This window comes from Chrysemys picta, chromosome 7 (assembly GCF_011386835.1).
Source record: "Chrysemys picta bellii isolate R12L10 chromosome 7, ASM1138683v2, whole genome shotgun sequence".
In the NCBI taxonomy this organism is placed as follows: domain Eukaryota; kingdom Metazoa; phylum Chordata; order Testudines; family Emydidae; genus Chrysemys; species Chrysemys picta.
The window spans coordinates 34,539,918-34,552,636 of record NC_088797.1 but is presented as its reverse complement, the minus strand read 5'-3'; positions in this window follow the sequence as shown (position 1 = coordinate 34,552,636).

The following is a 12,719-nucleotide window of genomic DNA, read 5'->3' as shown; positions in this document are numbered from 1 at the left end:
TATTATTATTTTTTGTTGTTTTTGCTTTTCAGTTTACATTAGTCTCTTTGCTATAAAAGACATTAATCATTTGGGCAAAAATATCAGTGTAAAAAAGGTTGAAAGAACCCTGGTGTGAAGAAGTGGGGGATTTTCTTGTTTTTTCCTTGTTTTCGGTGGGATTTCAATGGTTTGCATGCGGAGGGGGTGAGACTCAGTTTCCCTGGGTGTTACTGGTTTAACAAGGTGAGGGGAGAGGGAGTTTGTTGTTACAGAGGACCAGAGAGGGAACGTGGGATCCCAGCCAATGGCCTGGAGGATAGATACCCCAGCAACCGGACCCGGAGACCCAGCTCAGGAATCGCAGCCGGTTCTGGCCAGTGGGAGGACAATGGCCTGCAGAGTGAGGAGCCAGTGACCTAACCAGCCGGATCCAGCCATAGGACAGAAGCGAGGAGAATAGGCCCCAGTTTACGACCCTGTTTACCTGGAGAGAAGACAATGGACAGAGGCGGGGCTTGGGGCCGGGGATCTCAGATGCCTAGCTGGGAAGCAGGGAGGCTCTAGGCTGGAGAGAGGGAGCAGGCAGAGCCCACCTGGAGGCAGAGAGACTGGAATGTGCTGGGCTGAGGGAGGCCAGGCCTGAGGCCCTGAGAGTTTCCTGTGCTGTGTTCAACTCTCAATAAATCCGCCTGTTTTATGCTGGCTGAGAGTCACTCCGGTCTAGAGAACAGGGTTGCATCAACCCCTTCGGGGGTGGAGGCCCCGGGGTCCAGAGCGAGTGGACTCCCTGAGGGGGCCCATGGCAGAGACAGACGTGCTAAGGCTCAGAGAGGTGCGGCTCCAGGAGGTGGAGGGGCCTGACCCCGAGAGAGAGAGGACCCCGAGAAGGCCTGTTTCACTGAAAGGGGCACCCCCCACGGACCGCATGGAGCCAAGAGTGGGCACGATCTGTGAGTCCGTGACACCTGGTATGATGTTGCATTCCATATGCTGTATGGAAATATGCTTATGAATATGATGTAACTGGAATATGCTTTATGCAAAGGTCTCTTGTAAGGTATCAGTACAAAGCTTATAATCTGAATGTGGTCATCCTATATGTATGCATGTATCATTCTTGCATCTGAAGCTAGAAATATGAAGTATCGCTCTGAGGTCCTATTGTAATTATGCAAAGTGCAGGCCATTAATGGTGGTTTAGAATCTTGATGTCTCCCATTGACTAGGATAATTGGTTGTAAATTGCTCTGTTTACTTGCAAACCTTCCTGTGTAGGTGTGGGCCAGCCCAGGAAGAATTGAGGCTGAGGTCTCACAGGACATGTGATCATGTCACCTGATACTGGAATCTATCTTAAATCTGGTACTTTTCCATTTAGAAGGAGGGGTGGGAACCCAGAAAGCAAAAGATTCCCGCCTTGTGCCAAAGCTATAAAAAGGGGTGGAGCAGGACAGAGGGGGATGCCAGTCATGAGAAAACCCCTAGTTTCCACCTAAGATGTCTTCTAACAAGGACTGTACCAGGGGACAGGATTGGGCCCAGACTAGGAAGGAGTCTAGTCTGTGAAAGAAGCTTATTGGAACATCTATGAGGGTGAGATTTTACCTGTAAACAGTTTCTTAATGTACACCTCTACCCCGATATAACGCTGTCCTTGGGAGCCAAAAAAATCTTACTGGGTTATAGGTGAAACCGCGTTATATCGAACTTGCTTTGATCCACCGGAGTGTGCAGCCCCCTCCCCCCGGAGCGCTGCTTTACTGTGTTATATCCTAATTCATGTTATATCGGGTCGCATTATATCGGGGTAGAGGTGTATTAAGCTTAGACTTGTGTGGTTTTGCTTTATTTTGCTTGGTGACTTACTTTGTTCTGTCTGTTATTACTTGAAACAACTTAAATCCTGCTTTTTATACTTAATAAAATCACTTTTGTTTATTAATGAACCCAGGGTAAGTGATTAATACCTGGGGGAGCAAACAGCTGTGCATATAGATTCATAGATTCATACATTCTAGGACTGGAAGGGACCTCGAAAGGTCATCGAGTCCAGTCCCCTGCCCTCATGGCAGGACCAAATACTGTCTGGACCATCCCTGACAAACATTTATCTAACCTACTCTTAAATATCTGCAGAGATGGAGATTCCACAACCTCCTTAGGCAATTTATTCCAGTGTTTAACCACCCTGACAGTTAGGAACTTTTTCCTAATGTCCAACCTAAACCTCCCTTGCTGCAGTTTAAGCCCATTGCTTCTTGTTCTATCCTTAGAGGCTAAGGTGAACAAGTTTTCTCCCTCCTCCTTATGACACCCTTTCAGATACCTGAAAACTGCTATCATGTCCCCTCTCAGTCTTCTCTTTTCCAAACTAAACAAACCTAATTCTTTCAGCCTTCCTTCAAAGGTCATGTTCTCAAGACATTCTTGTTGCTCTTCTCTGGACCCTCTCCAATTTCTCCACATCTTTCTTGAAATGCGGTGCCCAGAACTGGACACAATACTCCAGTTAAGGCCTAACCAGCGCAGAGTGGAGTGGCAGAATGACTTTTCGTGTCTTGCTCACAACACACCTGTTAATGCATCCCAGAATCATGTTTGCTTTTTTTGCAACAGCATCACACTGTTGACTCATATTTAGCTTGTGGTCCACTATAACCCCTTGATCCCTTTCTGCCGTACTCCTTCTTAGACAGTCTCTTCCCATTCTTTATGTGTGAAACTGATTGTTCCTTCCTAAGTGGAGCACTTTGCATTTGTCTTTGTTAAACTTCATCCTGTTTACCTCCGACCATTTCTCCAATTTGTCCAGATCATTTTGAATTATGACCCTATCCTCCAAAGCAGTTGCAATCCCTCCCAGTTTGGTATCATCTGCAAACTTAATAAGCGTACTTTCTATGCTAATATCTAAGTCGTTGATGAAGATCTTGAACAGATCCGGTCCCAAAACCGACCCCTGCAGAACCCCACTTGTTATACCTTTCCAGCAGGATTGGGAACCATTAATAACTATTCTCTGAGTACAGTTAACCAGCCAGTTATGCACCCACCTTATAGTAGCCCCATCTAAGTTGTATTTGCCTAGTTTATCGATAAGAATATCATGTGAGACCGTATCAAATGCCTTACTAAAGTCTAGGTATACCACATCCACCGCTTCTCCCTTATCCACAAGACTCATTATCCTATCAAAGAAAGCTATCAGATTGGTTTGACATGATTTGTTCTTTACAAATCCATGCTGGCTATTCCCTATCACCTTACTACCTTCCAAGTGTTTGCAGATGATTTCCTTAATTACTTGCTCCATTATCTTCCCTGGCACAGAAGTTAAACTAACTGGTCTGTAGTTTCCTGGGTTGTTTTTATTTCCCTTTTTATAGATGGGCACTATGTTTGCCCTTTTCCAGTCTTCTGGACTCTCTCCTGTCTCCCATGATTTTCCAAAGATAATAGCTAGAGGCTCAGATACCTCCTCTATTAGCTCCTTGAGTATTCTAGGATGCATTTCATCAGGCCCTGGTGATTTGCAGGCATCTAACTTTTCTAAGTGATTTTTAAGTTGTTCTTTTTTTATTTTATCTTCTAAACCTACCCCCTTCCCATTAGCATTCACTATGTTAGGCATTCCTTCAGACTTCTCGGTAAAGACCGAAACAAAGAAGTCATTAAGCATCTCTGCCATTTCCAAGTTTCCTGTTACTGTTTCTCCCTCATCACTGAGCAGTGGGCCTACCCTATCCTTGGTCTTCCTCTTGCTTCTAATGTATTGATAAAAAGTCTTCTTGTTGCCCGTTATTCCTGTAGCTAGTTTGAGCTCATTTTTTGCCTTTGCCTTTCTAATCTTGCCCCTGCATTCCTGTGTTGTTTGCCTATATTCATCCTTTGTAATCTGTCCTAGTTTCCATTTTTTATATGACTCCTTTTTATTTTTTAGATCATGCAAGATCCCCTGATTAAGCCAACGTGGTCTTTTGCCACATTTTCTGTCTTTCCTACTGTCAAGGCTCCTTCCCCACTCTGAACTTTAGGGTACAGATGTGGGGGCCTACATGAAAACTTCTAAGCTTAACTACCAGCTTAGATCTGGTCCGCTGCCACCACTCCCAAGGGCTAGCTCCCTTCCCTGGGTAGCCTTGAGAGACTTTCCACCAATTCCCTGTGAACACTGATCCAAAAACCCCTTGGATCTTAAAACAAGGAGGAATTAATCATTCCCACCCCCCTTTCACCAATTCCTGGTGAGTCCAGATCAATCCCCTTGGTTCTTAAAACAAGGAAAAATCAATCAGGTTCTTAAAAAGAAGGCTTTTAATTAAAGCAAGAAAGGTAAAGATCATCTCTGTAAAATCAGATGGAAAATAACTTTACAGGGTAATCAGATTCAAAGAGCCCAGAGGATCCCCCTCTAGCCTTAAGTTCAAAGCTACAGCAAACAGAGATAAACACTCTAGCAAAAGGTACATTTACAAGTTGAGAAAACAAAGATAAAACTATCACGCCTTGCCTGGCTGTACTTACAAGTTTGAAATATGAGAGACTTGTTCAGAAAGATTTGGAGAGCCTGGATTGATGTCTGGTCCCTCTTAGTCCCAAGAGCGAACAACCACCAAAACAAAGAGCACAAACAAAAGCCTTCCCCCCATCAAGATTTGAAAGTATCTTGTCCCCTTATTGGTCCTTTGGGTCAGGTGTCAGCCAGGTTACCTGAGCTTCTTAACCCTTTACAGGTAAAAGGATTTTGATGTCTCTGGCCAGGAGGGATTATAGTATGGTACACAGGAGGGCTGTTACCCTTCCCTTTATAGTTATGACATGCCCCCCAAATCACAGATAGTGTTGGACAGCCGGTTCCACACTGGCTGTGATTTCTTCCTGGAGCTCTAGGAGAAAACAGAGTTAATAAGACACATGCACCTTTAGACATACTACTGATTATATAAAAACTAACAATACGTCCCACATTCCAAGAACAATTTTTAACCAGTTGATTCTGGGAAACTTTCCCAGGAGAATGCATCAGCCACTTAGAAGCTCCTGAAATGTGTTGTATTTCAAAATCAAAATCTTGGAGAGCTAAACTCCACTGAAGAAGTTTTTTGTTATTCCCCTTGGCGGTATGAAGCCATGTTAGCGCAGCATGGTCGGTTTGTAGTTGGAAACGCCATCCCCAAACGTATGGGCGTAGCTTTTCCAGCACGTACACAATGGCGTAGCATTCCTTTTCACTGATTGACCAGTGGCTTTCCCTCTCAGACAGTTTCTTGCTGAGAAACATGACAGGATGGAATTCTTGATCTGGTCCTTCCTGCATTAAAACTGCTCCCACACCCTGCTCGGATGCATCTGTGGTTACTAGGAACGGTTTGTCAAAGTCTGGGGCCCTTAGCACAGGGTCAGACATGAGTGTCGCCTTAAGCTGGTTAAAGGCCTTCTGACATTCATCAGTCCACTGAACTGCATTTGGCTGTTTCTTTTTGGTTAGGTCTGTCAGTGGGGCGGTGATTTGGCTGTAGTGTGGTACAAATCGCCTATAATATCCGGCCAAGCCTAAGCAGGATTGGACCTGTTTCTTTGACTTTGGGACCGGCCACTTTTGGATAGCATCCACTTTGGCCTGTAGGGGATTTATAGTTCCTTGACCCACCTGGTGCCCCAGGTAAGTCACTCTGTTTTGGCCTATTTGACACTTTTTAGCCTTAACAGTTAGTCCTGCCTGCCTGATTCGCTTGAAGAGTTTTTCCAGGTGCTCCAGGTGTTCTGCCCATGAATCAGAAAAAATGGCCACATCATCGAGGTAGGCAACTGCAGATTCTCCCAATCCTGCTAGGAGACCATCTACAAGTCTTTGGAAGGTGGTGGGTGCATTTCGCAGCCCGAAACGGAGCACATTAAATTCATACACCCCTGCCTGGGTGACGAAGGCTGACCTTTCCTTGGCAGGTTCATCTAGTGGTACTTGCCAGTACCCCTTTGTTAAGTCTAAGGTAGAGATGAATTGGGCATGTCCCAATTTCTCCAATAGCTCATCTGTGCATGGCATTGGATATTGTCGGGACGAGTTACAGCATTTAGCTTACGGTAGTCCACGCAAACACGTATTTCTCCATCTGTTTTAGGAACTAGAACCACTGGAGATGCCCATGCACTCTTAGAGGGGCGGATTATACCCATCTGTAGCACGTCCTGGATCTCCCGTTTTATAGCAGTTTGGGCATGAGGTGACTCCCGGTAGGGTGGGGTTCTAATTGGGTGAGCGTTACCTGTGTCAATGGAGTGGTAAGCCCGTTCAGTCCGTCCTGGGGTGGCTGAGAACATTGGCGCAAAGCTAGTGCACAGCTCCTTGATCTGCTGTCGCTGCAGATGTCAGAGGGTCACGGAGAGGTTCACCTCTTCCATGCCACCATCACTTTTTCCTTCGTAGTAGACACCTTCAGGCCACTCAGCGTCATCTGATCCCTGGGCTGTAAACTGGGAAACCTTTAATTCTCTGGAATAAAAGGGCTTAAGAGAATTAACATGGCATACCTTAGGCTTTATGTTGGAGGTGGGGGATGCTATGAGATAGTTAACAGCTCCTGGACCGTGAATGGTCCTTCCCATGACGCTTCCATTTTATGGGCCTGGAGCGCTTTTAAGACCATGACTTGGTCTCCTACTTCAAAGGACCGTTCTCTGGAATGTTTATCATATCAGGCCTTTTGCTCTTCCTGAGCATCCTTTAGGTTTTCTTTAGCAAGGGCTAAAGAGTGTCTGAGGGTGCTTTGTAGGTTGCTTACAAAGTCTAGAATGTTAGTTCCTGGAGAAGGCGTAAATCCCTCCCATTGCTGCTTCACCAACTGTAATGACCCCTTAACCTCGCGGCCATACACAAGTTCAAATGGTGAAAACCCTAAACTGGGATGTGGTACAGCCCTGTAGGCAAAAAGCAACTGCTGCAACACTAGGTCCCAATCATTGGAGTGTTCATTTACGAATTTACGTATCATGGCCCCCAAAGTTCCATTAAACCTCTCCACCAGGCCATTGGTTTGATGGTGGTAAGGGGTGGCAACCAAGTGATTCACCCCATGAGCTTCCCACAGGCTTTTCATGGTCCCTGCCAGGAAATTAGTTCCCGAATCTGTAAGGATGTCTGAGGGCCAACCTACCCTGGCAAAAATGTCTGCTAATGCCTGGCACACACTTTTAGCCCTGGAGTTGCTTAGAGCTACTGCTTCCGGCCATCGGGTAGCAAAATCCATGAAAGTCACTATGTACTGCTTTCCTCTGGGTGTCTTCTTTGGGAAAGGACCCAGAATATCCACAGCTACTCACTGAAATGGGACCTCAATTATGAGGAGTGGCTGGAGAGGGGCTTTGATCTGGTCTTGGGGCTTTCCCACTCGTTGGCACACTTCACAAGACCGGACATAGGTAGAAACGTCCTTGCCCATTCCCTCCCAGTGGAAAGACTTCCCCAACCGGTCTTTGGTTCTGTTCACCCCGGAATGGCCACTGAGATGATCATGGGCTAAGCTCAAGAGCTTTACCCAGTACTTAGTTAGAACTACCAACTGTCTTTGAGGATGCCAGTCTTCCTGGTGTCCACCAGAAAGAGTCTCCTTGTATAAAAGTCCTTGTTCTACAAAAAACCGGGATCGGTTAGAAGAGCTGAGAGGCGGTGGGGTGTTCCATGCGGCCACCCAAGCTTTCTGAAGGCTGTCGTCTGCTTCCTGCTCGGCCTGGAACTGTTCCCTTGATGCTGGAGACATCAGTTTCTCCTTGGACTGTGGACTTGGGCTTGGTCCCTCTGGAAGCGATGCAGGTGCTGGGGTTGTTTCCATTGACTGTGAACCACTCTCCACTGGTGCACTACGTAGTATTTCAGGCTCTGGCTGAGCCTCTTGGGTAGGGTTATCTGCTGCTTCGGGCAGTTCAGGCTCGCTAGTGCCCTCTGGCGTTGGAGTTGTAGACGGGTTTGCAAGCACTGGACTCAGTGCTGGCAATGGTTCTGGTGCTGGTTGCATTGCCAGTTCTGGTTCTGGGACTGGGACTGGCTTTGGCTGGGTCTCTGGGATTGGATCCACTACGGCTGTTGCAGTTGTTGGCAGGGGATCCGGTTCCACCACCTCTGTCTGGGTCTCTGGTAACACAGACGGGGCCCTAGTGGATGGCTCAGGAACAGGGATAGGTGTGAAAGCTTGCTTAGCCTGGCTGTGGGTGACCATTCCCACCCTCTTGGCTAGCTTCACATGGTTGGCCAAGTCTTCCCCCAGTAGCATGGGGATGGGATAATTGTCATAGACTGCAAAAGTCCACATTCCTGACCAGCCCTTGTACAGGACAGGCAACTTGGCTGTAGGCAAGGTTAAAGAGTGTGACATGAAGGGTTGAATTGTCACCGGAGCCTCTGGGTTGATGAGTTTGGGGTCCACTAGGGATTGGTGGATAGTCGACACTTGTGCTCCAGTGTCCCTCCACGTGATAACCTTCTTTCCGCCCACCTTCAAGGTTTCCCTTCACTCCGAGGGTATTTGAGAGGCATCTGGGCCTGGGGATCTTTGGTGTGATTGTGGTGTAATGAACTGTATTCGGTTGGGGTTCTTGGGGCAGTGGGCCTTTATATGTCCCAGTTCATTACATTTAAAACATCGCCCTGCTAAGGTATCACCAGGGCAAGGTTGGTTGCTGGAGACTGGTGTGGTGGGGTGAGAAGGTGTCTGGGGTTTCCCTTGGGATGTAGGTGGGGCCTTGGGTTGTCCCCGGTGGTAAGGTTTTGTTTCGGGTTGCCCCTTCTGATATTCGCTCCAACTGCTACTAGTTTTTTTCTTTTCTGCCACCTCCACCCATTTGGCTCCGATCTCCCCTGCCTCGGTTACAGTTTTGGGCTTCCCATCTAGGATGTACCTTTCTATTTCCTCAGGAACACCCTCTAAAAACTGCTCCATTTGCATTAGGAAGGGCAACTCTTCTTTAGATTTAACACTTGCTCCTGATATCCAGGCATCCCAATTTTTCCCAATGTGGTAGGCATGTCGGTTAAATGACACGTCTGGTTTCCACCTTAGGGCTCTGAACCACTGACGGGCATGCTCAGGTGATGCATTCTCCTGTGAAAGTTTCCCAGAATCAACTGGTTAAAAATTGTTCTTGGAATGTGGGACGTATTGTTAGTTTTTATATAATCAGTAGTATGTCTAAAGGTGCATGTGTCTTATTAACTCTGTTTTCTCCTAGAGCTCCAGGAAGAAATCACAGCCAGTGTGGAACCGGCTGTCCAACACTATCTGTGATTTGGGGGGCGGCAGAGCGGTGGGATCATTTTAAACCAAAAGCCAGTAAGTTTTTTTTCTCCTTTCTAGCTGCTTAGAAAGCAGAGCTGAAGGTAGATGCATATCTGATCTCTCCTTGCCTGAATCCAGAGGTGTTACGTTTTTTTAACAAGGGTCTTTGTTAAGAGAAGGGTTCAAGCAGTGAGCAAACATCTGGCAAAAGGAATTTACAAGCTGAATTGTTTTTTTCTTTCTACCTCTCGGGGATAGCTAGTTAGAAAGTCTCTGTTACCTAAGCAGCCCTGAGCTGAGTGCATCCCAGTTTCAGTGAACTGCAGAGGGGGTGTGACCCAGCCCAACAAAGCAGGAAAATGAGTACCAGTGACACCGCTACTAAACTAGAGCTGGCCAGATTGGCAGCAGAAGAAAGTGAAAAAAATCATAAGAGACTGCTCAAAATAAAAGAACTCGAGAAAGCAGCTACTGAAAGAGAAGAGAAAGCTGAAGAGGATGCCCACAAAAGAGCTATGGAGGAAAAACAAAAAGAGATGGAGCTGAAAGAAAAAGAGATGGAGGAGAGAGAAAAAGAGAGGAAGCATGAACTGGAATTGGTAAGGGCTAGGCAGGATATATCAGCCAACCCTAACAACCCGTCTCCAGGTACCGCTTCCCATCCCAGAAAATTCCCCACCTACAAGGCAGGCGATGATACTGAGGCCTTCTTAGAAAATTTTGAAAGGGCCTGCCTTGGGTACAGCATCACTACAGACCAGTACATGGTAGAGCTGAGGCCACAGCTCAGAGGTGATGGCTGAAATGCCTAAGGAACACATGAACGGTTATGAACTTTTTAAAAACAAGGCCAGTATCAGAATGGGGCTAACACCTGAGCTTCTTAACCCTTTACAGGTAAAAGGATTTTGATGTCTCTGGCCAGGAGGGATTATAGTATGGTACACAGGAGGGCTGTTACCCTTCCCTTTATAGTTATGACACCTACCCAGAGGAATAGCTTGCTTTTGCGCCCTTAATAGTGTCCCTTTGAAAAACTGCCAACTCTCCTCAGTTGTTTTTCCCCTCAGTCTTGATTCCCATGGGACCTTACCTATCAGCTCTCTGAGCTTACCAAAATCCGCCTTCCTGAAATCCATTGTCTCTATTTGGCTGTACTCCCTTCTACCCTTCCTTAGAATCACAAATTCTATGATTTCATGATCACTTTCACCCAAGCTGCCTTCTACTTTCAAATTCTCAACGAGTTCCTCCCTATTTGTTAAAATCAAATCTAGAACAACTTCCCCCCTAGTAGCTTTTTCAACCTTCTGAAATAAAAAGTTGTCTGCAATGTAGTCCAAGAATTTATTGGATAGTCTGTGCCACGCTGTGTTATTTTCCCAACATATATCTGGATAGTTGAAGTCCCCCATCACTACCAAATCTTGGGCTTTGGATGATTTTGTTAGTTGTTTTAAAAAAGCCTCATCCACCTCTTCCACCTGGTTAGGTGGCCCATAGTAGACTCCTAGCATGATATCACCCTTGTTTTTTACCCCTTTTAGCCTAACCCAGAGAGACTCAACACTTCCGTCTCCTATGTCCATCTCCACCTCAGTACAAGTGTGTACATTTTTAATATATAAGGCAACACCTCCTCCCTTTTTCCCCTGTCTATCCTTCCTGAGCAAGCTGTACCCATCCACAACAACATTCCAATCATGTGTATTATCCCACCAAGTTTCGGTGATGCCAACAATGTCATAGTTGTATTTATTTATTAGCACTTCCAGTTCTTCCTGCTTATTACCCATACTTTTCGCATTTGTATATAGGCATCTAAGATACTGATTTGATCTTGCCTCCCAGTTTTGTCCTGACCCTCCTTTCTCTCTGCCATTATAGCCCATGCTCCCTCCTATTTCCGACCCATCTCCCAGGTCTCCATGTTCCCCACTTTCCTGTGGACTTTGCACACCAGTCCCTGTCGAACCTAGTTTAAAGCCCTCCTCACTAGGTTAGCCAGTCTGTGTCCAAATAGGGTCTTTCCCCTCCTCGAAAGGGGAACGCCATCTCTGCCTAGCAGTCCTTCCTCGAATAGCATCCCGTGGTCGAGGAAGCCAAAGCCATCCTGGCGAGACCATCTTCGCAGCCAGGCGTTCACCTCCACGATGCACCTATCTCTGCCTGGGCCCCTACCTTTGCCAGGAAGAATCGAAGAGAATACCACTTGTGCTCCAAACTCCTTCACCCGTATATCTCTCTATCAGTGTTATAGAGGGCGGACAATTTATGAGTTTACCCTGTATAAGCTTTATACAGAGTAAAATGGATTTATTTGGGGTTTGGATCCCACTGCAGCTGGGTGTCTGAATGCTGGAGATAGGAAACCTGCTGAGCAGTTTTTAGTTAAAGTCTGCAGCTTTGGTGGGGTGGACCAGACCTGGGTCTGTGTTGCAGCAGGCTAGTGTTTCTGGCTTAACAAGGCGAGTCCTGCTTAGCTGTACCTTAACCAATCATTTTAAACTAAAGTACTTGAAACTGTATTTTTCACCAATCTTAGCCCATTATGAAACAATTCTTTAATCAGACCCCCACCTTAATTGATTTAAATCTTGTAAAACAGTTTCTGTCTGTTGCATAATTAATCAAAGAACCAAAAAGGAACCATACAAATAAACAATAGAGAAGTTAGGGACCATAAAGGTAAAACAATAAAATTGATTTCACACCCCACAACCATTAAGTGATTCCTTGCCAGACAGTATGACATCAAAGTTTTCTTTAAACATCTTAAGAGAGTCCTTGCTTATCTAGTGATGGTGAATACTATTGGGAAGGGAACCTTAACAGCCTAATATTACATTGTTTTGATATAATTTAGATGGAATGAGAGGATGTGACTTTCTGCTTCTTGGCTCATGGCTGCTGCTTTCCTACTATGGCTGCAAAAAAAAGGCTTCAGACGTTACAACATCGCTGATATTCTTTAAATAAAAAAGAGCTGAAACCAGATACCCCACTAGGCACAAATCTCCAATACGCACATTCACACTTGATTTTTGTCCTTAATTCCCCACTTGAACCAATCTTTTCAGATTGACCTATTCTGTTTAGACTGAGACTTCCGAACTAAAACACCAGTATCTGTCTTTCAGGAATAGGTGCTGAATTGCAGGAAGCTGTAAATTATGTGTATGGGGAAAAATAAAAATCCTGCTAACCCAGGAGTGATGAGTGGGGCTAGCCCCAAGTCTTTCCGGTACCCCATACCCACTAACAATCTCTTGCCGGTACTGCGTATTGGAGAGTACCGCCCTACTTGCACTACTGCTTCAGGCTCACCTATACTGTCAGATAGGATTCTGAGCAGGGTCACCTGCAAGTGCACAGGGATGGTGGGACTGGGGTGGGTGGGAATCCATCTATGGGACGGGGGAAGGTACCTCTCCCTAGGGTCAACAGAAGAGATCCTTGCATTGGACA